Raw genomic sequence first — 25,014 nt, 5'->3', positions numbered from 1 at the left:
TTTACACCATTGCCTGGTGTATGGACATTATAAAATGAGTGGTGAATACCATATAGTAATTGACTTAGTGTTCACTCAGGCACAGGCTACTCAAAAAAAAACAAAAATAAAACACATTGTTGAAAATCCACACACTTTTTCTGTGTTCAACTGTCTCATGATGCAGTGACTGTGCAGGAAATGCAATCCTTTGGCTTTCTCCTTTTTTTGTTTTATTGCTGTACAGGGGAAAGTGCATCTTGGCTCTCCCATATTGCAGGAAGACATGTCGACGTTCCTCCAGCATTAATGCAGTGGGTTATCAAACACCGTGTCTGGTAGAATGGAGATTTTCAGCTTGTTTGCCAGCCAACTGTATTCCTTTGGTAATTTTAGTTCCTCTGGAGAGCTTAAATCTTCTAAGTCTTCCAGCATTTTTTCCACCAACTCCTCAGTCAATAAAATTTTTAACCACGGACCATGTGCTGCATATGGGTGTTCCTCTGTGGCAAAAGCACCTTCCACTCCCGTGGACACAAATGTGATTGCAGTGTCTCCAGTAATACTTTTATATGTAAAATGTCTTCCATGTAACAGTCTTCCCCTTAAACAAAGGGGAATCAGTGTTCCAGACTCCTGGTTAAACTTGAGGTGAACACTCTCGAGTTGTCTTGTACGTATTAACTCATGAGGAATAAGAGCTGCAGAGCTTTCGCTCTCTAAGCTATCTTTTCGACTCGGCGCCCGGTCATGGTTCATGCCATTGTGTCGCTGTGAACTCATAGGAGGTAGAACAGGTTTACTGTTTATTTCAAGGCCTCCTGTAAAGCTTCTCTGATTTGCTCGGTGTCTTTGCCTGACAAGCGTCGCGGCTGTGTGCCAATGCAAATGCTCCGACTGTCATCTTCATCCTCCGGGGGGCGACTCAGATCATCCCACGCACATTTAGCGCTCACACCACTAAGGTTCGATCCTTCTGTTTCAATACCCTTATCAACTCTCTCCTGTTGCAAATGTGGATCAATTTCAAATATAGTTTCTCCTCTTCGCATATCGGTTATCAACCAGGGTCCTCCAGCAACAGGAACAGTGCGGAGGAGCTCCAGAATCCCCTGTCCATTCCATTGCTGGGCTGCATGTAACTCCTCTGTGCATATGCCAATTATCTGTAAGAATGATACCATTCCAAATGGAGTCTGTACTGGCTGCATCTGAGGGTCTTCTGTCAGGAGCATGTGTTAAATTCGAGACTCACTGTTGTCCAGAGGACTGTGCCATGATACATGATCACCACTGCAGAATGTGTTCTCAGATTGAAAGACATATCGCGCTAGGCCTTGCATAAGGTCTGCCGGCCATGTTGGGGGAGCAGATTCTTCTGCCTCTCTCTTCAGTCTGAATGTAAGCTCAAAGCCAAAGCCACTTGGGCCATCAGTTCCAGTGTATTCGTGTACTCTGTTATCACCGTACAGATCACTCAAACCGAAGCTGACATAATGCCAGTGTTCTGGAACACCACGTGCGGGACTCCCAAGATATCTGTACATGCTTACATAATCTAGAGGGTCTGGTCCACCCAGCTTCAGCATTGTACAAAGTGTATATTTTCCTCACTCCACAGACCCGGTTTGAATTCTGTATATTTTCCTGACTCCAGGAGCAGTGTGGAGGTCCAAAAAAGGCTTCTCATAGGAGTATCGCCTCCTGATTCCATCTGATATTTTGTTATTGCTTCTGTCTTCTCTTACTCCCTTTCTCCGACTGAATGTGTTTTGCAGAAGGCAAAGGCAGAGAGCGCGCAGGCGCACGCGCTGTCATGTTGAAGCCATCATTTCCCCCCCACCCTCCATCCACACTTTTTTTTTTTTTTTTTAATGCACTACCTGGCTGATATTTATTTGAAGCTGCTTGGCCGGTGCCAAAATTGCAGTATTATCGTCAACATCCAGTCATTAATAAGGAATGACCACATGAAAAGGATCGTAAGAGAAAAGAGTGTGAGTGCAATCACCACATCTCCTTTCCCTCCACGTTTCGAACTGCTGGCCTCAATATCCCCGAACACAGATCATGCCTCCCTCTGGCCATATATTTATTCCATAGAATGAACCGTTGTCAGAAAGGCATTGAACCATTGTCAATAAGGCATGCCATTAGGGCTTCAGTAGCTTTTAATCTCTTCTATCCTATCAAAATATAGCTGCTTTGTATACATCTTGGGACATTTCCAGATGACAGGCACTAGAGAGTTCACTGCTTTTAGTAAGTGCCAAAGTATTGATTTTAAAATTTTGAGACCATCAAGAAAAATGCCTTTGGTAAAGTGATCAGAATTGTTTTGAAATAGGTAGAAGACCTGTGCAAACTGTTCATTTTGAGAACTGAAATCCTCCCATTTAGGAAATATATGGATAATTCCAGTGTCTTTCTATCTATCTATAGTTTTGTTTATAGAGCATCTCTGGGTCAGTGGTGACCCGGACCCCTTTCAATAAAAGGGGAACTATGTATGCAACAAGTGAAATTCTCTTTGGAGGGTCATAATATTAAGGACTTTTCAGAGAGAGCCAAACATTTTAATGGCATGCCAACAGCATGAAAAGGGGCAAGTCCACCACCTGACAAGCAGCTTGGCTGGCCCCCAGCTATCAGGACTAGTGATGTACCGAACTGTTCGCTGGCGAATAGTTCCCGGTGAACATAGCGTGTTCGCGTTCGCCACGGCGAGCGAACACATGCGCGGGTCGATCCGCCCCCTATTCGTCATCATTGAGCAAACTTTGACCCTGTGCCTCACGGTCAGCAGACACATTCCAGCAAATTAGCAGCAGACCCTCCCTTCCAGACCCTCCCACCTCCCTCCCAGCATCCATTTTAGATTCATTCTGAAGCTGCATTCTTAGTGAGAGGAGGGAAAGTGTAGCTGCTGCTCATTAGGTAGGGAAATTGATAGCTAGGCTAGGGTATTCAGTGTCCACTACAGTCCTGAAGCACTCATCTGATCTCTGCTGCAAGAACAGCACCCCAAAAAGCCCTTTTTAGGGCTAGAACATCAGTCTGCTTTTTTTTTTTTTCTGTGTAATGTAATTGCAGTTGCCTGCCTGCCAGCTTCTGTGTCAGGCTCACAGTGGATACTGTGCCCACTTGCCCAGTGCCACCACTCATATCTGGTGTCACAATAGCTTAAGGTTGCATTTAAAAACAAAAAAATGTTTTCACTGTAATAGATTGAATATCAGTTAGTTGTCTGCCAGCTTCTGTGTCAGGCTCACAGTGGATACTGTGCCCACTTGCCCAGTGCCACCACTCATATCTGGTGTCACAATAGCTTAAGCTTGACATTTAAAAACTAAAAAAACTGTTTTCACTGTTATAGATTGAATAGCAGTTAGTTGTCTTCAAGCGGGTGTCAGGCCTTCAGTGTGTACTCTGCCAACCTCAGCAAGTGCATTTGCCACTCATATCTGGTGTGACTATAGTGTGCCTTTAAAAACAAAAAAAGTTTTTCACTGTAAGCTAATAGCAGTTAGTTGTCTGCAAGCGGGTGTCAGGCCTTCAGCGTGTACTCTGCCAACCTCAGCAAGTGCACTATGCCACTCATATCTGGTGTGAATATAGCGTGCCTTTAAAAACAAAAAAAGCTTTTCACTGTAAGCTAATAGCAGTTAGTTGTCTTCAAGCGGGTGTCAGGCCTTCAGCGTGTACTCTGCCAACCTCAGCGGGTGCACTTTGCCACTCATATCTGGTGTCTCTATAGCGTGCCTTTACAAAGAAAACAAGTTTTTCACTGTAAGCCAATAGCAGTTAGTTGTCTTCAAGCGCGTGTCAGGCCTTCAGCGTGTACTCTGCCAACCTCAGCAAGTGCACTTTGCCACTCATATCTGGTGTCTCTATAGCGTGCCTTTACAAAGAAAAAACTGTTTTCACTGTTACAGATTGAATAGCAGTTAGTTGTCTTCAAGCGGGTGTGTCAGACCTACAGCATGTACTCTGCCAACCTCTGCCACTGCACAGTGCCACTCATATCTGGTCTCACAGTAGCTTGCACGCATAGTACCACTAATCCCCAAAAAAATGACAGGCAGAGGCAGGCCACCCCGCAGGGGCCATCGTGGTCGTGGTGCTGTGATTCCCTTTGGCCCTAGAATAATGCCCAGTTTTCAGAGGCCACGTACCCTGAACTTGAAAAGTTCTGAGGACATAGTTGACTGGCTAACACAGGACACCCAATCTTCTATAGCTTCCGCTCGGAACCTTGACGCACCATCGTCCTCCAGCTTAGCTTCGGGCACCTCTCAAGATACCACTCGCCCGCCTGCCGCCACCACCAAAACTAGCACCATAGTCGCTTCACTTGGTATGTCAAAGGAGTTATTCACACATCCGTTTGAAGAAAGGAGTGATGCGCAACCATTATTGCCAGAGGATGTAGATAACAGGGATATGTCTCAGGCAGGCAGCATTACACACATGGACGTACGGTGTGATGATGATGATGTTGTACCCGCTGCTGCTTCCTTTGCTCAGTTGTCAGATACAAGTGAAGCGGTTGATGATGACGATGCGTCCATGGAAGTCACGTGGGTGCCCGCTCGGCAAGAAGAAGAACAGGACGAAAGTTCAGATGGGGAGACAGAGAGGAGGAGGAGACGAGTTGGAAGCAGGGGGAGGTCGTCGCAAGGAGCTAGTGGCACAGTCAGACAGCATGCATCGGCACCCGGGGTCAGCCCGACAGCACGCCAATCAACGCATGCTGTGTCCACCACTAGAATGCCGTCATTGCAGAGTTCAGCAGTGTGGAATTTGTTTTGTGTGTCTGCCTCTGACAACAGCGATGCCATTTGCAACCTGTGCCAAAAGAAACTGAGTAGTGGGAAGTCCAACACCCACCTAGGTACAACTGCTTTGCGTAAGCACATGATCGCACATCACAAACGCCTATGGGATCAACACATGAGTACAAGCAGCACGCAAACTCTAAGCCGCCATCCTCCTCCTGGTCCAGCATCTTCAGCCACGTCAACCACTGCTGTCCTCCTTGCCCCCTCTCAACCATCCGCCACTCCGTCTCCTGCCTTGAGCATTTCCTGCTCATCTGCCCACAGTCAGGTGTCTGTCAAGGACATGTTTGAGCGTAAGAAGCCAATGTCAGAAAGTCACCCACTTGCCCAGCGTCTGACAGCTGGCTTGTCCGAACTATTAGCCCACCAGCTTTTACCATACAAGCTGGTGGAGTCTGAGGCGTTCAAAAAAATTTGTAGCTATTGGGACACCGCAGTGGAAGGTACCCGGCCGAAATTTCTTTTCACAATAGGCAATCCCCAACCTGTACTCAATTGTGCAAAAGGAAGTAATGGCATGTCTGGCACACAGTGTTGGGGCAAGGGTCCATCTGACCACTGATACCTAGTCTGCAAAGCATGGTCAGGGCAGGTATATCACCTACACTGCGCATTGGGTAAACCTGCTGACGGCTGCCAAGCATGGAATGCGTGGCTCTGTAGAGGAGTTGGTGACACCGCCACGACTTGCAGGCAGGCCTGCTGCTGCCACCTCTACTCCTCCTACTCCATCCTCTTCCATAACCTCCTTGGCTGAGTCCTCTTCTGCTGCTGCGTCTTGTTCCACATCAACGGCACCCCCCCCAGCTCCCCAGGTACTATTCCACATCCCGGATACGGCAATGTCACGCCGTCTTGGGTTTGACTTGCTTGAAAGCAGAGAGTCACACCGGACAAGCACTCCTGTCCGCCCTGAACGCACAGGTGGAAAAGTGGCTGACTCCGCAGCAACTGGATATCGGCAAAGTGGTTTGTGACAACGGAAAACATTTGTTGGCGGCATTGAAGTTGGGCAAGTTGACACATGTGCCGTGCATGGCACATGTGTGTAATCTGATCGTACAACGCTTTGTGCATAAGTACACAGGCTTACAGGACATCCTGAAGCAAGCCAGGAAGGTGTGTGGCCATTTCAGGCGTTCCTACACTGCCATGGCGCACTTTGCCGATATCCAGCGGCGAAACAACATGCCAGTGAGGCGCTTGATTTGCGACAGCCCGACACGTTGGAATTCAACACTCCTAATGTTCGACCGCCTGCTCCAACAAGAAAAAGCCATTAATGAATATTTGTATGACCGGGGTGCTAGGACAGCCTCTGGGGAGCTGGGAATTTTTTTGCCATGTTACTGGACGCTCATGCGCAATGCCTCTAGGCTCATGTGTCCTTTTGAGGAGGTGACAAACCTAGTCAGTCGCACCGAAGGCACCATCAGCAACATCATACGATTTGTTTTCTTCCTGGAGCGTGCCCTGCGAAGAGTGCTGGATCAGGCCGTAGATGAGCGTGAAGAGGAAGAGTTGTGGTCACCATCACCACCAGAAACAGCCTTATCAGCATCGCTTGCTGGACCTGCGGCAACGGTGGAAGAGGATTGTGAGGAAGAGGAGTCAGAGGAGGAATGTGGCTTTGACGAGGAGGAGGAAGACCAACCACAGGCATCCCAGGGTGCTCTTTGTCACCTATCTGGTACCCTTGGTGTTGTACGTGGCTGGGGGGAAGAACATACCTTCATTGACATCACTGAGGAGGAGGAACGGGAAATGAGTAGCTCGGCATCCAACCTTGTGCAAATGGGGTCTTTCATGCTGTCGTGCCTGTTGAGGGACCCTCGTATAAAAAGGCTGAAGGAAACGACCTTTACTGGCTGTCCACGCTACTAGACCCCCGGTATAAGCAGACAGTGGTGGAAATGGTACCGAATTACAAGTCGGAAAGGATGCAGCATTTGCAAAATAAATTTAAAAGTATGCTTTACACAGCATATAAGGGTGATGTCACAGCACAACGGAAATCTAACAGGGGGAGAGGTGAAAGTCATCCTCCTCCTCCTCCTCCCACGACCACGCCATATCTGCCAAGTGACCCTATGTAGGGGGAACAGTCTCTATTCTGCTCTGTGTCAGTGTGTATCAGGGATCCTTAGGATAGGTGTCAATCCATATCTGCCAAGTGACCCTATGTAGGAGGAACAGTCCCTATTCTGCTCTGTGTCAGTGTGTATCAGGGTCCCTGAGGACAGGTGTCAATCCATATCTGCCAAGTGATCCTATGCAGGGGGAACAGTCTCTATCCTGCTCTGTTTCAGTGTGTATCATGGTCTCTGAGGACAGGTGTCAGTCCATATCTGCCAAGTGACCCTATGTATGGGGAACAGTCTCTATTGTGCTCTGTGTCAGTGTGTATCAGGGATCCTTAGGATAGGTGTCAATCCATATCTGCCAAGTGACCCTATGTAGGTGGAACAGTCTCTATTCTGCTCTGTGTCAGTGTGTATCAGGGGCTTTGAGGACAGGTGTCAATCCATATCTGCCAAGTGACCCTATGTAGGGGGAACAGTCCCTATTCTGCTCTGTGTCAGTGTGTATCATGGTCTCTGAGGACAGGTGTCAATCCATACCTGCCAAGTGACCCTATGTAGGGGGAACAGTCCCTATTCTGCTCTGTGTGAGGAGGAGGAACGGGAAATGAGTAGCTCGGCATTCAACCTTGTGCAAATGGGGTCTTTCATGCTGTCTTGCCTGTTGAGGGACCCTCGTATAAAAAGGCTGAAGGAGAACGACCTGTACTGGGTGTCCACGCTACTAGACCCCCGGTATAAGCAGACAGTGGCGGAAATGTTACCGAATTACAAGTCGGAAAGGATGCAGCATTTGCAAAATAAATGAAAAAGTATGCTTTACACAGCGTATATGGATGATGTCACAGCACAACGGGAATCTAACCTATTCTGCTCTGTGTCAGTGTGTATCAGGGTATCTGAGGACAGGTGTCAATCCATATGTCAAGGTGTCAATCCATATGTCAAGGTGTCAATATGTCAGGTGTCAATCCATATCCATTGTGATTTAGGAATGTTAGGTGATTTCTGCCCTTTATGGATTAAAAGCAGACTCTGCATCAACTGTGTAATTTTCCATGGGAGTTTTGCCATGGATCCCCCTCCAGCATGCCACAGTCCAGGTGTTAATCCCCTTGAAACAACTTTTCCATCACTTTTGTGGCCAGAAAGAGTCCCTGTGGGTTTTAAAATTCGCCTGCCCATTGAAGTCAATGGCGGTTCGCCCGGTTCGCGAACGTTTGCGGAAGTTCCCGTTCGCCGTTCGCGAACCGAAAATTTCGTGTTCGCGACATCACTAATCAGGACCATGCATTGAGCGCTGTTGAAATGTTTCTTGCATGGTTCTGTGCCTGCTGCACAGAGCAAGTACAACTAATGATTGGGCTGTGCTGCCCTGGGGACAATTCCAGGTGTCCCCAGATGCAAGACACCAGGGAATTAATGAGGGTAGGTGGGGCAGCACCCCAAAATAATAACTGTTGTGCCGAAATCTGGACTGTTGGGAGGCACGGTAGAGCTATTGTGTCAAGAATTCTGGATTCTAAAGTTAATGCTACAGTTTAAACTAGATTCAATGCATTGAATAATATTTACAAAAAAAACCTGGATCACCTGACAACTTAAAATAGGTCGTTAGTTGGTTAGTAGAAATGTTCAGTGTTAAGTTTAACCTCTTAAAGTGACACTAATATTACTTTAATGCATTTGATTTTGGCCTCATTAACATGCTGTTTTTTTGCATGCTCAAATCTTTATAGGTTTGCATAGAATAAATAAATATTTTGCAGAATGGTGCCCAATACGCTTGCTATTTAGCCACACACCCTCACTCGAGAAAAATACTGTGTTATCAATAAGTACATGCTCACCTCAGCCACTGACATCACTATGATCTGAACAGCAAAACAACCTGCATTAGAACAAGAGGACACCCAGGGAGGCATGTACAGGATTTGACAGGTAAATAACTTATTTGTTGGTAGTTCAATGTTTTGTTGCAGGTACATATTATAAATGAGTTGTGGGTAATTTTATCATGGGTAATTTTATGAAGGAACAACAAGTAAAAATTGTGAATTTTATTTTCAAAACTGAGACAACCGTACGCAGGTGAATAATTTAAAGAAATTCCCAATTTCATTGGCTGCAATGTTCAGCTGACCTTTTAGCTCCTGATTCAAATCTGTGGGGATGTCTAAAGGAGTATGTGAACAAACCACGTACACTTGAGCAGCTCAAGGAGAATATCTGTGCAGCAATGTGAGTGCTAGAGCCACAAACTTTAACTAATATGAACAATGCAATCGAAAGAGCCCCCAACTTGGCGAGGCGGCAAACGGTGCTCATTTAAAGATGTCATCTTCTGTACCTATTTAAACAAATCTCCATACATTAAAGGACCACTCTAGGCACCCAGACCACTTCAGCTTAATGAAGTGGTCTGGGTGCCAGGTCCAGCTAGGGTTAACTAATTGTTTTATAAACATAGCAGTTTCAGAGAAACTGCTATGTTTATCAATTAGTTAAGCCTTCCCTCTAATCCTCTAGTGGCTGTCTCACTGACAGCCACTAGAGGCGCTTGCGTGATTCTCACTGTGAAAATCACAGTGAGAGCACGCAAGCGTCCATAGGAAAGCATTATGAATGCTTTCCTATGTGACCGGCTGAATGCGCGCGCAGCTCTTGCTGCGCGTGCGCATTCAGCCGACGGGGAGGAACGGAGGCGGAGAGGAGGAGGAGAGCTCCCCGCCCAGCGCTGGAAAAAGGTAAGTTTTAACCCTTTTCCCCTTTCCAGAGCCGGGCGGGAGGGGGTCCCTGAGGGTGGGGGCACCCTCAGGGCACTCTAGTGCCAGGAAAACGAGTATGCTTTCCTGGCACTAGAGTGGTCCTTTAAACATTCAGTGCATGTACTATAATTTAAAATGGTTAATTAATAGATATTGAAGGCTCAAACCCGTCTCTGAATTTTGGCCCACCCTGTAGTAAGGATATCACAACATGTTTGCATATTCTGCAGCCAGATTGTGAATTAAAAAAAACTCACTTAATGCTGTTTGGGCTGATATTGTGTGCATACGTTTGAAAAGGAAGTCTTTCTGGCATGATTAGGCATGGCTGAGGAGGCAGGCTTATGGTGCAGCTAAAAACTACTATGTATTAATTAGGCCCAAATCTATCAAATGCATTAATGTTGTATTGGTGCTGGAGTGTCCCTTTAAGGACAGAGGTGATTGTCCAATATCTGAATCAAAACAGTACCTTTTAATTTGTGTTATATGGTTTTTCATTTGTTTTGAATAATGTCTTAACAGTAGGCTCTTGCATTCTTTGGGACATAATTATGCGTACATATGTATTTTTAAAGACAATAATCCCAAACATACCTCAAATTCCACCATTTTGAATATGATGGCAATGATTTTATCAAAAAGCTATTTGTGTTATCGTATGATTTGTTTGGAAAATGATGTAAGAATAATTGATTAAACTTCTTCTTAAATTCTATTTACCGTATTTATCGGCGTACAACACGCACTTTTTCTCCCTGAAAATAGGGGGGAAATGATGGGTGCGTGTTATATGCCGATATCCCATATTTACTTACCTGTCTTGAAGCGTGGGCCGGTGTGCAGCGCACACCGCGGTACTGGAACTTCAATTTCAGGTTCCGGTTTCCGGCGGGACTGAAAGGAAGTGTGCACACTATTGTGGGTTTTTCACAACCTCCTTACCTTTGGGAATGCTGGGGGGGGGGGAGGTGTCTCTGCAGAGGTGTGTTTCCCTGGTGGTCCAGTGGCTGCTGGGCGGTCGGGCGGTGCGGCCGGCGAGGGAGCACTTCCAGAGGTATGTTTCCCTGGTGGTCCAGTGGCTGCTGGGCGGCGCGGACGGCGAGGGAGCACTTCCTCTGAGCTGTCTGCTCAGCTCCCTCGCGCGCCGCAGAGTGAGGCTGGGAGCCGGAATATGACGTCATATTCCGGCTCCGCCTTCCAGCCTCGCTCTGCGGGCGGCGCGCGAGGGAGCTGAGCAGAGAGCTCAGAGGAAGTGCTCCCTCGCTGGCCGCGCCGCCCAGCAGCCACTGGACCACCAGGGAAACATACCTCTGGAAGTGCTCCCTCGCCGTCCGCGCCGCCCGACCGCCCAGCAGCCACTGGACCACCAGGGAAACACACCTCTGCAGAGACACCTCCCCCCCCCCAGCATTCCCAAAGGTAAGGAGGCTGGGGGGGTGTTTAAATAAATTTGTAAAAAATTGTTAATGTGGGTGAGTGTCTGTTAGTGTCTGTGTGTCTGTGTCTGTCTGTGTGTGTGTGTCTGTTAGTCTGTCTGTCTGTGTGTCTGTGTCTTTTAGTCTGTCTGTGTGTGTCTTTTAGTCTGTCTGTGTGTGTGTCTGTTAGTGTGTCTGTTAGTCTGTCTGTGTCTGTTAGTGAGAGTGTCTGTTAGTGAGAGTGTCTGTTAGTGAGAGTGTCTGTTAGTGTGTGTGTCTGTGTCTGTTAGTCTGTGTCTGTTAGTCTGTGTCTGTTAGTCTGTGTGTCTGTTAGTGTGTGTGTGTCTGTGTCTGTTAGTGAGTGTCTGTTAGTGAGAGTGTCTGTTAGTGAGAGTGTCTGTTAGTGAGAGTGTCTGTTAGTCTGTGTGTCTGTGTCTTTTAGTCTGTCTGTTAGTGTGTGTGTTTGCCTGTGAGTGTGTGTGTATGTTAGTGAGTGTGTGTGTGTGTGTGTGTCTGCTAGTTTGTGTCTGCTAGAGAGTGAGTGTGTGTCTGTTAGTGTGTCTGCTAGTGAGTGAGTGTGTGTCTGTTAGTGTGTCTGCTAGTGAGTGTGTTTGTCTGTTACTGAGTGTGAGTGTGTCTGTTAGTGTGTGTGTGTGTGTGTGTGTATTTAGAATGCGGGGCGGGGGGGAAGGGTTGGGTGGGGTGGCGCGGGGGGAAGGGTTGGGTAGGGGTGGCGTGCGGGGGGGGGGGCGCCTGATTTTTGTCCTGCCTAGGGCAGCACAAAACCAGGATACACCACTGATGGGAGGGGGGGGAGAATACTATGGGAGGGGGGGGGAGAATACTATGGGAGGGGGTGAAGAATACTTTGGAAAGGGGGGGAACATTATGGGATGAGGGGGGGGGGGATACTATGGGAGGGGGGGAAATTTCCTGGAATTTCCTTCTGAAAATGAGGTGCGTGTTATACGCTGATAAATACGGTATGTAATTTTCTGATCTGCTTAAATTGTACCTGATGGTTAATGTAGATCTTAGGTTGGTACAGGTATTATACAAATTGAAGTTTGCATATTTTGGTACTACAGTAAAGTATTTAAAGTGATTTAACCCCCATTGAAAACCAGGTGTATTGTCAAAATGTACAGACTTTCAGCTGTTTGCAATAAACAAATAAAACAAAAGCAATTGAAATAGCTGAACACAACAAATGCATCAAGTGGTTTCCCCAAATTCAACTGAAAATGCAACTTATAATGACTTCCCCAGTCTCAAAATGTTTCAACCCTTTCATGGAAAGCATCTTTAGTACTTAGTAGAGCACCCTTTTGCTGTTATGACCTGCTGCAAACAAGATACATAGCCAGACAACAGCTTCTGGCAGCATTCCTGAGGAATTGTAGCTAATTGTTGAGCAATGGCCTCTAGTTCACAAATATTTTTGTGTTTGCATACTGCAACCGCCTTCTTCAAATCCCACCAGAGATTTTCTATAAGTTCAAGTTAGGTGACTGTGATGGCCAATGTAGAATTTCCAGAACTTCATCTGCAACCAAGCCTTGGTGGAATGTGAGGTATGTTTGGGATTATTGTCTTGTTGGAAGGTCCTATGACATCCAATCTTCGGCTTCCTCACAGATTTCCTGATACTTCAATGAATCCATCTTGCCTTTCACACACTGCAGGTTTCCAGTGCCAGAGGTTGCAATGCATCCTCAGAACATCACCAACCCACCATCATGCTTAACTGTAGACAGAGTGTTTCTTGCGTCATTCTTCCTCCTCCAGACATGAAGCTGATCCATTGGGCCAAAAAGTTCCAGTTACATCGCTCCACAGAACAGAATCCCAAAACTTCTGTGGCTTATTTATATGATTTGTATGATATTGGTGCCAACTTTTCTTGTGATTTTGGGTCAGTAGTGGTGTATGTCTTGGAATTCTGGCATGGAAACCTTCTGCATTTAGTACGCGCCTTACTGTGTTCATTGAAACCTTAGTGGGTTTTTCACAACCAGTGTCAGAAATCTGGTTGCAGCTATTGATAGCTTCCTTTTTCTGCCCTATGCAGGTAGTGTAACCACTGTTCCTTCAACTTTGAACTTGTGAATTTTGCTTCCAACAGTGTCTCTAGGAACATTCAGTGCCTTCACTATCTTTTTGTATCCTGTTCCTTGTTTATGAAGTGTGATGATCTCTTCTCTTAACTTTGTGGACCTTTTTTTTTTACTTAGCCATATTTCTAGCATGCAGTTAAAAGTGACACTCAACAAACTTTAGACAGTTCCGGTATTTCAAGTGTTCCAGCTCAAGCACACCTGGCACAACTAATGAAGCCCTTGATTAGTTGCATCAGGTGTGCTTGAGACAATACCTGTTTTGCATATGTGTGCTGTTGTGAGGGATTCTATTCAGGGGTTTAATAATTTTGAGACTGAAGAAATCTTTATAAGTTGCATTTTTAGTTGAATTTGGGGAAACATCTTGACACATTCATTGTGTTGAGTTATTTAAATTGCTTTTGTTTGATTTGTTTTCATTGCAAACAGCTGGAAGTCTGTAAATTTTGATAATAAATGTTTTTCAGTGGGTATTTTCAGTAGGTCTGACAGTTCTATAAACACCTCCTAGTTCAGACTTTTTTTTTAGCCTTGTATTAAGATGTGCCTTTGTGATAAAATGTCATGCTTGGAATTGCTCAAGTGAAGAGCACATACCATGTACTTATTTTACTTTTGTTACCTAATGTGTGGCCTTTATATTAATTGTAATGTTGTATAATATGGTTTAATATAGTTTGCTATGTGCTTTAAGTTTTAAATGTAATGCCATATGATTTAGATGTATTTTCCAATAGGATGTATGTGGCCTTTGCAGTTGTTAACCTGGCTTTTATATTTCCTCCAGACAATAGAGAGGTGCTAAGCTTTGAGAGTTAGCATCAGCTGGTAAAGAGCAGCTACAAGAGTGAAAATCAATCAGAAATAATTTGCTACGTATTGGTTAGCAGATCCCATAATACTTTATAGCAGTTACCAGTCTTTATTATTCTCTGTATTAGTATGAGGATGTACCCAAGTACATGGACCAGACTGATTCAGAAAATGGGAAGTAATGGCTGCAGAATAATGGCTCCCTCTAGTGGCTAAAGAATCAAATACATGTACACAACTATAGTAGCACACCAAAATGCTAAAACATAAACCTTATGCAATATGAAAAATAATGTAAAAGTATCATTCTATTTATTGTGACATAGGAAATAACACACCAAATCAATAATATACAGATCACAAGGTATTAAAATAAAGATCCACAAAAATAAGTTATGGTAAAATTATGTATTAACGAAGCATAGTGCTCTATATGCAGCCGATCTAATATCAGAATATTACCTTTAGTGTGCAATAAAGTGGCAGAGAGTTAATATTTTTTGGCTTATGAACCCTTTATCATGGGATAAGACTCTATCCACTTTCATTTAGATATATAGTATAGAAAACACAGAAAGAAATTGAGAAAAGTCATCACATGCCCTTTTAAGAAGGCGTGAGTAAGTTCCAGCCAATAATTAACGTTGTCTACATAAGGTTGTCATGACTACAAAATGCAGATTAGACTAACCCAATAGCATATAATAGTGTAAGCCCAAAGTGTAAAAATAATAAAACTGCCCAGACCCCAAATGCATGGGAAATGAACGTTTACCTGCATAACAGTATCTAGATTACAGGAGGGAGCAAGTTCCAATCGAGCACATAGCAGGCATATGTTACAAAAAATATCTGATCCTGCAATACAGACAAAAGGTAAAAAAAAAATTGTATTAGTAGGAGATATGTAATAATCCAAAAACAGCATAGAGCCCTGAGGTACACTTGTGACTGTAGGAGTGAGGTAGTTAGGGATAACAAAATATAACAGGAGCACAAAATGCTAACATTATGCACAGAATAAAAGAAACATTTTTTTTTTTAAATGAAAAAAATAGATGCTTAAACCCTGAAATGGATAATAACAAAAATGAAAAATGAAAAAAAAATAAAAAATTGGAAAGATCATGTTAGAAGATGGGCTAATAACGTACAGTCAAAAGACACTAACACACACACATCAATGCATGACAGAGGATTAAGACAACCAATAAGCCAGTAACATTGTAAAAAGAAAAACAAATGTAAGAAAAAAAATTCATAATTTAAATGTAAAGCTTTTTATGAAATACTTAAGGAAAAAATGTGAATGGGCTCATCTATACATAATTATTGCCTACATACAGTATGTTCATGTCAGGATCTGGACAGGGATCCATACGCAAAGTACAAACAGGAGGTAGGTACGTATACCGGACCTTAGAATGGCCGGACTAACGTAAGGAGTAAGCAAAGAATGGTCTAGAGACAAGCCGAGGTCGAGGGAACGAGAGAGCAGATAAGCGAGAGACAAGCCGAGTCAAAGGGTAATAGAAGAAAGCAGGGTAGAACAAACAAGCCGGGTCAAAACCAAAGAGACAAATAGATAACAAGAGCACTGAGTGACTAGACAAGCTAGAACCACGACAGGGCAATGAACAAATGCATAAAGCCCTACTTTATACCCTGGTTCTAGATAGGTAATCACGCCCCCGACGAGTCCTGATTCGTGGTCGGGACTTGATTGACAGGTCGGAACGGATTGTCGTCATGACGTCGGCTGCTGAGCGCCGCGTCATAAAAGGAAGCGGATCCCTCGCGGCCGGCGTGTAAACGGCCGAGAGAACTGCGAGGAACGAGTGAGTCAACCCCTCTGAGAGGATGAACGTCTAAGTGTCTCACCTCCTCTGAGGTAGAGACAACAGGTACCCTGACAGTACCCCCCCTCTCAGAAACGCCCACCGGGCGGAAGGAACCGGGGCGAGATGGAAAACGAGAGTGAAAAGCCCTGCGGAGGCGAGGAGCATGCACATCCTCCTGAGGTACCCAAGTCCTCTCCTCAGGACCATATCCCTTCCAGTCAACAAGATATTGTAACCTCCCCCGAGAGATTCGAGAATCGAGGATGGAGTTGATCTCATACTCCTCCTGACCCTCAACCTGAACAGCGCGAGGAGAGGATACAGTGGAGGAAAACTTGTTACATACTAGAGGCTTCAACAAGGAAACATGAAAGGAGTTAGGAATGCGTAAGGCAGATGGAAGGGCCAGACGATACGCAACTGGGTTAATTCGAGTCAGAACCCTGTAAGGACCAATGTAACGAGGAGCGAATTTCATAGAAGGAACCTTCAAGCGAATGTTTCTGGTACTCAGCCATACCCTATCACCTGGAACAAAAACCGGAGCCGCCCTTCTACGCTTATCAGCGTGTTTCTTGAACAACGCGGAATTATGCAGGAGAATTTGTCGAGTTTGATCCCACAACTTCCTCAAATTGGCAACATGAACATCAACCGACGGTACCCCTTGGGAAGGAGAAACCGAGGGAAGAATGGAAGGATGAAAGCCATAATTCATGAAAAAGGGGCTAGAACGAGTAGAATCACAAACGAGATTGTTGTGTGCAAACTCCGCCCAAGGAATCAGACCGACCCAATCGTCCTGGTGTTCGGAAACAAAACAACGCAAATATTGTTCAATCTTTTGGTTGGTGCGTTCAGCAGCTCCGTTAGACTGGGGATGATAGGCAGAAGAGAAATTCAATTTGATGCCCAGTTGAGAACAGAAGGATTTCCAAAAACGGGAAACAAATTGGGAACCTCTATCAGAAACAATTTCGGAGGGTATCCCATGTAAACGAAAAATCTCTCTCGCGAATATCTCAGCAAATTCGGGAGAAGATGGAAGTTTAGGTAAGGGCACGAAATGAGCCATCTTAGTAAACCTGTCAACCACCGTGAGAATAACAGTCTGTTTTTTAGAAACAGGCAAATCGACAATGAAGTCCATAGCCAGACAGGACCACGGTCTCTCGGGAATTTCCAAGGGATGCAAAAACCCACATGGAAGCGTATGAGGTTGTTTAGTCTTCATACAGACCTCACATGCTCCGACGAAATCCCTAATATCCTTACGTAGTGAAGGCCACCAGAAATCTTTAGAAATCAAGGCACACGTCTTGCGAATACCAGGATGCCCAGCCACCTTACTGTTGTGAAAGCACTGTAACAGTTCCAGTTGGAGTTCAGGAGGAACGAAATACCGTGCCCCAGGACCCTGTCTAGGAGCCAGATGCTGTAATTTCATGATCTCGGCAAGCAACGGAGAATGAATCCTGAGACTCGTGTTGGCGATAATATTGCACTTGGGAACTATAGAAGACAAAACCGCCTCAGATATAGTAGAAGGTTCATGTTGGCGAGACAAAGCATCGGCTTTAGAGTTCTTAGAACCAGGTCTATAAGTGAGCACGTAATTGAAATGAGTGAGGAACAAGGACCAACGAGCTTGCCTGGCGGACAAGCGCTTGGCCTCCCCAATATAGGACAAGTTCTTGTGATCCGTCAAAATAGTAACAGGATGCAAGGTCCCTTCCAATAAATGTCTCCACTCCTTTAAAGCCATGATGACCGCTAGTAGTTCCCTGTCACCAATGTCATATCTGCTTTCAGGCCCAGATAATTTCTTGGAAAAAAAACCACATGGATGTAACGGTTTATCCACACCTAACCTTTGAGACAAGATAGCGCCTAAACCTGTCTCTGAGGCGTCTACCTCGAGTAGAAAAGGCAAAGTCGTATCAGGGTGAACTAAAATTGGTGCAGAAGCAAAAAGTTCCTTGAGTGTCTTGAAAGCAACGAGAGCTTCAGTAGACCAAGTCTTAGTGTCAGCCCCCTGTCTGGTCATATTGGTAATAGGAGCAATAATAGAAGAGTATCCTTTAATGAAACGCCTATAATAATTGGAGAATCCAATAAACCTCTGAATGGCCTTGAGACCCCTGGGTAATGGCCAATCTAAAATAGACTGGAGTTTATCCGGATCCATTTTAAACCCGTCCCCAGAAATCACGTAACCAAGAAAGTCTATCTGAGATTGGTCAAAACTACATTTCTCCAATTTGCAGTACAACCCATGTTGTAGAAGTTTGCGCAATACCCTTCTGACTTGTCTGTGGTGGGTCTCAATTTCTCTAGAGTGTATTAGTATATCATCCAAATATACAATAACGCAATCCTGTTGAAATTCCTTAAGAACTTCATTGATCAGGTCCTGAAATACTGCCGGTGCATTACAGAGCCCAAAAGGCATTACCGTGTACTCATAGTGCCCATAACTGGTATTGAACGCTGTTTTCCACTCGTCTCCCTGCTGAATTCTCACCAAGTTATACGCCCCTCTGAGATCTAACTTGGTGAAAATCTTGGAGCCTTTTAGACGATCAAAGAGCTCAGTAATCAAAGGAATCGGGTAGGCATTTCTAATAGTTATTTTATTCAAGCCTCGATAATCAATGCAAGGCCTTAACGTACCATCCTTCTTATTCACAAAAAAAAACCCGGCCCCGGCAGGAGAGGAGGATCTCCTAATGAATCCTTTGTCTAGGTTCTCACGAATATACTCCTCTAAGACTAAGTTCTCCTTAGTGGATAAAGGGTATACCTTACCCCTCGGAGGCATGGTCCCAGGCAGGAGTCTGATCTTGCAGTCAAAGGGCCTGTGTGGAGGTAAAGTGTCAGCATTCTTTTTGTCAAAGACTGCCTTTAAATCCAGGTACAGAGGCGGTATTTGTACGTCTGTAGACTGGGTAGAATTAGCCGGTGCGTTAACTACGCAAACCGGTGAGACTTTCTGTAAGCACCTGCTCTGGCAACCCTGGCCCCATGAGACTATCTCCCCTAGTTCCCAATCAATAATAGGGTTATGTTTCTTTAACCACGGATACCCCAGGACTATAGGAACAGAAGGAGACGAAATAAGCATAAGAGATATACCTTCCTCGTGTAGGATACCAACAGTTAAGTTAACAGGTATGGTCTCACGAAAAATAACAGGTTCAGATATCCCTTAGCTGGGATGGAATAGAGTGTTTAGTACCAAAAAATTGGTCAATAAAGCTCTCAGCAGCTCCGGAATCTACCAACGCCATAGTTTTTAGTACTCCCTTCTCCCAAGCTAAAGAAACAGGTAGCAGAAGCCTGTGATCTTTATAATTATGTATAGAGGACAAAATAGAAACACCCAAGGCCTGTCCTCTAGAGAAACTTAGGTGCGAGCGTTTCCCGGGCGATTAGGACAATTTAGGCGTAGGTGCCCTCTTACTCCACAATACATACACAACCCCTCCCTTCTCCTGTACTGTCTCTCTTCTTCTGAGAGGCGAGTATTGCCTATCTGCATAGGTTCTGGAAAAGCTGCGGTTGTGGATTCAGGACTTTGAAATGAGGGAGCTAGTTTAAAGGAAGGTCTACGGGTTCTATCTCGAGTGTTCTGCCTCTCTCTTAAACGTTCATCAATACGAGAAATAAAAGAAATTAAATCCTCCAAATTTTCAGGAAGCTCTCTTGTAGCAACCTCGTCTAGAATTTCATCTGATAATCCGTTTAAAAATACGTCTATATAAGCCTGTTCATTCCACTTAACTTCTGCCGCCAAGGACCTGAACTCTAGTGCATAATCCACAAGGGTTCGGTTATCTTGTATAAGGCGCAACAAAAATCTAGCTGCATTGACCTTTCTACCTGGAGGGTCAAAAGTTCTTCTAAAAGCAGCGACAAAGGCATTATAATTATAGACTAACGGGTTATCATTCTCCCACAATGGATTGGCCCATCTCAGAGCCTTATCAATGAGTAGTGTGATAATGAATCCAACCTTCGCCCTATCTGTAGGGTAGGAGCGGGGTTGTAATTCGAAATGAATACCTATCTGGTTTAAAAAACCACGACACTTATCCGGAGAGCCACCATAACGTACAGGAGGAGTAATACGGGAAGAAGCACCTACTGTGGCTACCTCTAGACCTGAACTTACAGGGGAGATGGATGTAGTACGCATCTCTTCTGGTTGATTACTAGAACGAGATAATAAAGCCTGCAGCGCTAGAGCCATCTGATCCATTCTATGATCCATGGCCTCAAATCTAGAGTCGGAAGAACCAACCTGAGTGTTTGTACCTGCAGGATCCATTGGCCCTGTCAGGATCGGGACAGGGATCCAACACGCAAAGTACAAACAGGAGGTAGGTACGTATACCGGACCTTAGAATGGCCGGACTAATGTAAGGAGTAAGCAAAGAATGGTCTAGAGACAAGCCGAGGTCGAGGGAACGAGAGAGCAGATAAGCGAGAGACAAGCCGAGTCAAAGGGTAATAGAAGAAAGCAGGGTAGAACAAACAAGCCGGGTCAAAACCAAAGAGACAAATAGATAACAAGAGCACTGAGTGACTAGACAAGCTAGAACCACGACAGGGCAATGAACAAATGCATAAAGCCCTACTTTATACCCTGGTTCTAGATAGGTAATCACGCCCCCGACGAGTCCTGATTCGTGGTCGGGACTTGATTGACAGGTCGGAACGGATTGTCGTCATGACGTCGGCTACTGAGCGCCGCGTCATAAAAGGAAGCGGATCCCTCGCGGCCGGCGTGTAAACGGCCGAGAGAACTGCGAGGAACGAGTGAGTCAACCCCTCTGAGAGGATGAACGTCTAAGTGTCTCACCTCCTCTGAGGTAGAGACAACAGGTACCCTGACAGTTCAATAAAGTAGTGATTCACAAAAACAACAAGAAACAGAAATATAAAATAAATTCAGCACATCTGTAATTCTAGAAGTGGCCTAATTTCCATGTAGGTAAATCTATGAGCTACATGTCAAACTTTATTGTTCATTCGTTGATGTAACTAAACACCATTATCCTTCTATGATGACATTCTTTATTCATTTGTATCCTTTTAGAATTAGGAGTGATCATATACTCAAACCAGGGGCCCGCAGGCAAAATAAATCAAGGGCCCCCTTACAGGCCCCACCCATGCTCCGCACCAAGCCCCACCCTTGTCCCACCTCCAGCCACACCCTACACAATCTTTAGACACAAGGAACAAAAGTGCAATAATCCCCTCGAGGCCCCAGTAGAGACTACAATTGAGGGCTAATGAGCCATGGAGGGGGGTCTTTCTAGCAGAGGCTCTCTCCGTGTCCTTTAGAGAGTGTGTTAGAAAGAATCCCCTCCAGGCCCCATAGGAGGGAGGAGCATGTCTCTCTCTCATGCTCTCTTGTGGTTCCCACAATTCCCAGCACAGCATCCTGTGCATCCTGTGCATCCTGTGCATCCTGTGCATCCTGTGCATCCTGTGCTGGGAATTGTGGGAACCGCAAGGGAGCATGAGAGACATGCTCCTCCCTCCTGCCGCCCGGCCCGCTGGCTCCAGCGTGGAACATGGCCGGCCCCCTCTGTCTTCTCTTGGTAAATGGGAGGGGGGAAAATGAAACAGAGAGGGGGAATAGATAGAGGCAGGGGAAGAGGGAAGAAACAGACAGTGGGAAAATAAAGAGACAGAAGGGGGAGAGAGTGTCACAGGGAAAGGAGGGAGAAAGAGACAGGGGGAAGAGTGAGACACAGGGGGAGGAAGAGGGGGAATAGAGAGATGGTGGAGGGGGAGAAAACGACAGAGGGGAAGAGAGATGTTGGGTAGAGAGAGACACAGGGAAAGGGGGAGAAAGACAGTGGAAGAGAGACACAGGGAGAAAGGAGAGAGACACACAAGGGAAGGGGGAGAAAGAGGCAGAGGGGGAAGAGAGACTGGGAAGGAGAGGGGAGAGTGGAGCAGAGGAGCAGTGAGGGGGAGAAAGAAACATACAGAGGGACTGGGGGAGACAAAAAGGCACACAGAGAGGCTGTATATATCATTGGTGGATCCACCCGGCTGATCTCTCTCCCCCCGGTCTGCAGGCACCGTGCGGACAGCCGGCAGGGGAGGGATGAAGAGAGGACCCAGGAGCTTAGCCTGCAGCTCCTCTGGGTCCTTCTCGCGAGAGTGAACTTTAGCCCTGGAGCTACGGGCTAGAGTTCACTCTCAACACTGCGACCACCACGAATTCCTGGTGGTCGCAGTAGTGAGAGTGAACTCTATCCCCATACAAACACTGCCTCCACACACACACACACACAATACACATCCACACACACCATACAAATTCACACACTGCCCCCACACACACCATACAAATTCACACACTGCCCCCCCCCCACACACACACACACTGCCCGCACACACACACACCATACACATTTACAAATATTGCCTCACACACACACACATACACTGCCCACCCATACACACACAGACCCCATACTAACATTGCCACACACACACACACACACACACACTGCACCCTTCACACATTGCACCACTGCTCCTATACCCTACTACAACCCCATATCCCAGCAGACCCCGGGTAAGTTTTCAAACTGTTCTTAAACGGTTTGACTACTTACTCTGGGAAGGGGTCCCGGCCCTCCTGGCACCATAACCACTACACAGAGCAGCAGTGGTTATTGTGCATGGATTATTTCTTTAAATAATCTACAAGTGACCCAGTAGCCAGCCAGCCCACAGGCCAGCCAGCCAGCCCACAGGCCAGCCAGCCAGCCCACAGGCCAGCCAGCCAGCCAGCCCACAGGCCAGTAGCCAGCCAGCCCACAGCCTGCCGGCAGTAACCAGCAAGCCCACAGCCTGCCGGCAGTAACCAGCAAGCCCACAGCCTGCCGGCAGTAACCAGCAAGCCCACAGCCTGCCGGCAGTAACCAGCAAGCCCACAGCCTGCCGGCAGTAACCAGCAAGCCCACAGCCTGCCGGCAGTAACCAGCAAGCCCACAGCAACCAGCAAGCCCACAGCCTGCCGGCAGTAACCAGCAAGCCCACAGCCTGCCGGCAGTAACCAGCAAGCCCACAGCCTGCCGGCAGTAACCAGCAAGCCCACAGACTGCCAGCCAGCCACAGTAATTAAGGTAACAGGAGCCAACTTTGCCTAGGTATCAGCAAGCTATGTTGTGTTGCTATATTGTAAATGGGAACCAGAGTCTTGGAGAGACCACCCTCCAGGCCCCCATTAGACTCCATTGTAGTCTCTAATGGGGCCTGGAGTAGATTCTTTCTAACACTCTCTAAAGGACACTGAGATAGCCTCTGCTAGAAAGACCTCCCCTCCATGGCCCATTAGCCCTCAATTGTAGTCTCTACTGGGGCCTGGAGGCGACTGTTTCCAGCAGAGGCTCTCTAATGGACACTGAGATGGCCTCTGTTAGAAAGACCCCCTTCCAAGCCTATTAGACTCCATTGTAGTCTCTAATGGGGCCTGAAAGAGATTATTTTTAACACACTCTCTAAAGGACACTGAGAAAGCCTCTGCTAGAAAGAACCCCCTTCCATGGCCCATTAGCCCTCAATTGTAGTCTCTACTGGGGCCTGGGGTTTCTAACAGAGGCTCTCTAATGGACGCTGAGATGGCCTCAACAATGGAGTCTAATAGGCTTGGAAGGGGGTCTTTCTAGCAGAGGCCATATCAGCGTCCATTAGAGAGCCTCCATTAGAAACCCCAGGCCCCAGTAGAGACTACTTGCACAGTCCCCAGATGCCGCGGCCCCGGTGGGCCAATCCGGCCCTGCCGCCGGGACCCCTGATGGCGGCCCTGGCGGCGGGTCCCCCTCCCGGCCAGGCCCTCAGACCATGTCCGAAGTGCCCGACTGGTCAGTCAGCCCCTGAACAAATGTAAATGTTGCGTTTATAAAAACAGCGCCTCAGACTGGATGTGATAGCATTATACACAGGGCCGTCTTTAACAAGGTCAAAAAGGGGCAGCTGCCCTGGGCCAGTTATTCGAGGGGGGCCCAAAGCAGGTGCCCCTTGAGCATGTAACAACTTAATCAGGGGGCCGTGGCCCTTTAAAATTCCTCCCAGCCTGCTGGGAGGAAGTGATTTCAGGACAGGTAACTTCCTCCCAGCTAAAGGAGTGCCATGTGGGTAGGAGGAGAAGGGACCACATGCAGAGGAGGAGAGGAACAGAGGAAGCCTGGGGCCTCAGACTCCCATCAGACTAGGTCAGCCGGCTCCCACTGACCTCATGGAAGCCACCTTTCTGCATCAAAAGTAAGCAAACAGGAGGGTGGCTAAAACATGTGAATTGTTAGGTGTATATGTATGTACCTGTTTATATGAGGTTGGGCATATATGTTTTTATGTGCACCTGTGTGTCTAAGTTTGTGTACCTGTATTTCTGTGTATGTATACCTGTGTGTCAGAGTATATGTGTACCCATTAGCCTGTGTATATGTACAGGGAGTGCAGCAACAACAACCATGTTCTCAATGAACCCAAAAAACTCATTAATATCAAAGCTGAATATTTTTGGAAGTAGTTTTTAGTTTGTTTTTAGTTATAGCTATTTTAGGGGGATATCTGTGTGTGCAGGTGACTATTAATGTGCATAATTATTAGGCAACTTAACAAAAAACAAATATATACCCATTTCAATTATTTATTTTTACCAGTGAAACCAATATAACATCTCAACATTCACAAATATACATTTCTGACATTCAAAAATATAACAAAAACAAATCAGTGACCAATATAGCCACCTTTCTTTGCAAGGACACTCAAAAGCCTGCCATCCATGGATTCTGTCAGTGTTTTGATCTGTTCACCATCAACATTGCGTGCAGCAGCAACCACAGCCTCCCAGACACTGTTCAGAGAGGTGTACTGTTTTCCCTCCTTGTAAATCTCACATTTGATGATGGACCACAGGTTCTCAATGGGGTTCAGATCAGGTGAACAAGGAGGCCATGTCATTAGATTTTCTTCTTTTATACCCTTTCTTGCCAGCCACGCTGTGGAGTACTTGGACGCGTGTGATGGAGCATTGTCCTGCATGAAAATCATGTTTTTCTTGAAGGATGCAGACTTCTTCCTGTACCACTTCCTGTGCAGACTTCTTCCTGTACC

The 25,014-nt window shown here is 46.1% G+C and overlaps 1 pseudogene; it reads right to left on the bottom strand.

Annotated features, from left to right (window-relative positions):
- Positions 1-226: 226 nt before the first annotated feature.
- LOC134574784 (suppressor of fused homolog) lies at positions 227-1,568 on the bottom strand (annotated as a pseudogene).
- Positions 1,569-25,014: the final 23,446 nt, after the last annotated feature.

The sequence above is a fragment of the Pelobates fuscus genome, chromosome 10 (assembly GCF_036172605.1).
Source record: "Pelobates fuscus isolate aPelFus1 chromosome 10, aPelFus1.pri, whole genome shotgun sequence".
In the NCBI taxonomy this organism is placed as follows: Eukaryota; Metazoa; Chordata; class Amphibia; order Anura; family Pelobatidae; genus Pelobates; species Pelobates fuscus.
The sequence above is the reverse complement of the archived record's forward strand: the minus strand, read 5'-3'. Positions and strand labels throughout refer to the sequence as shown.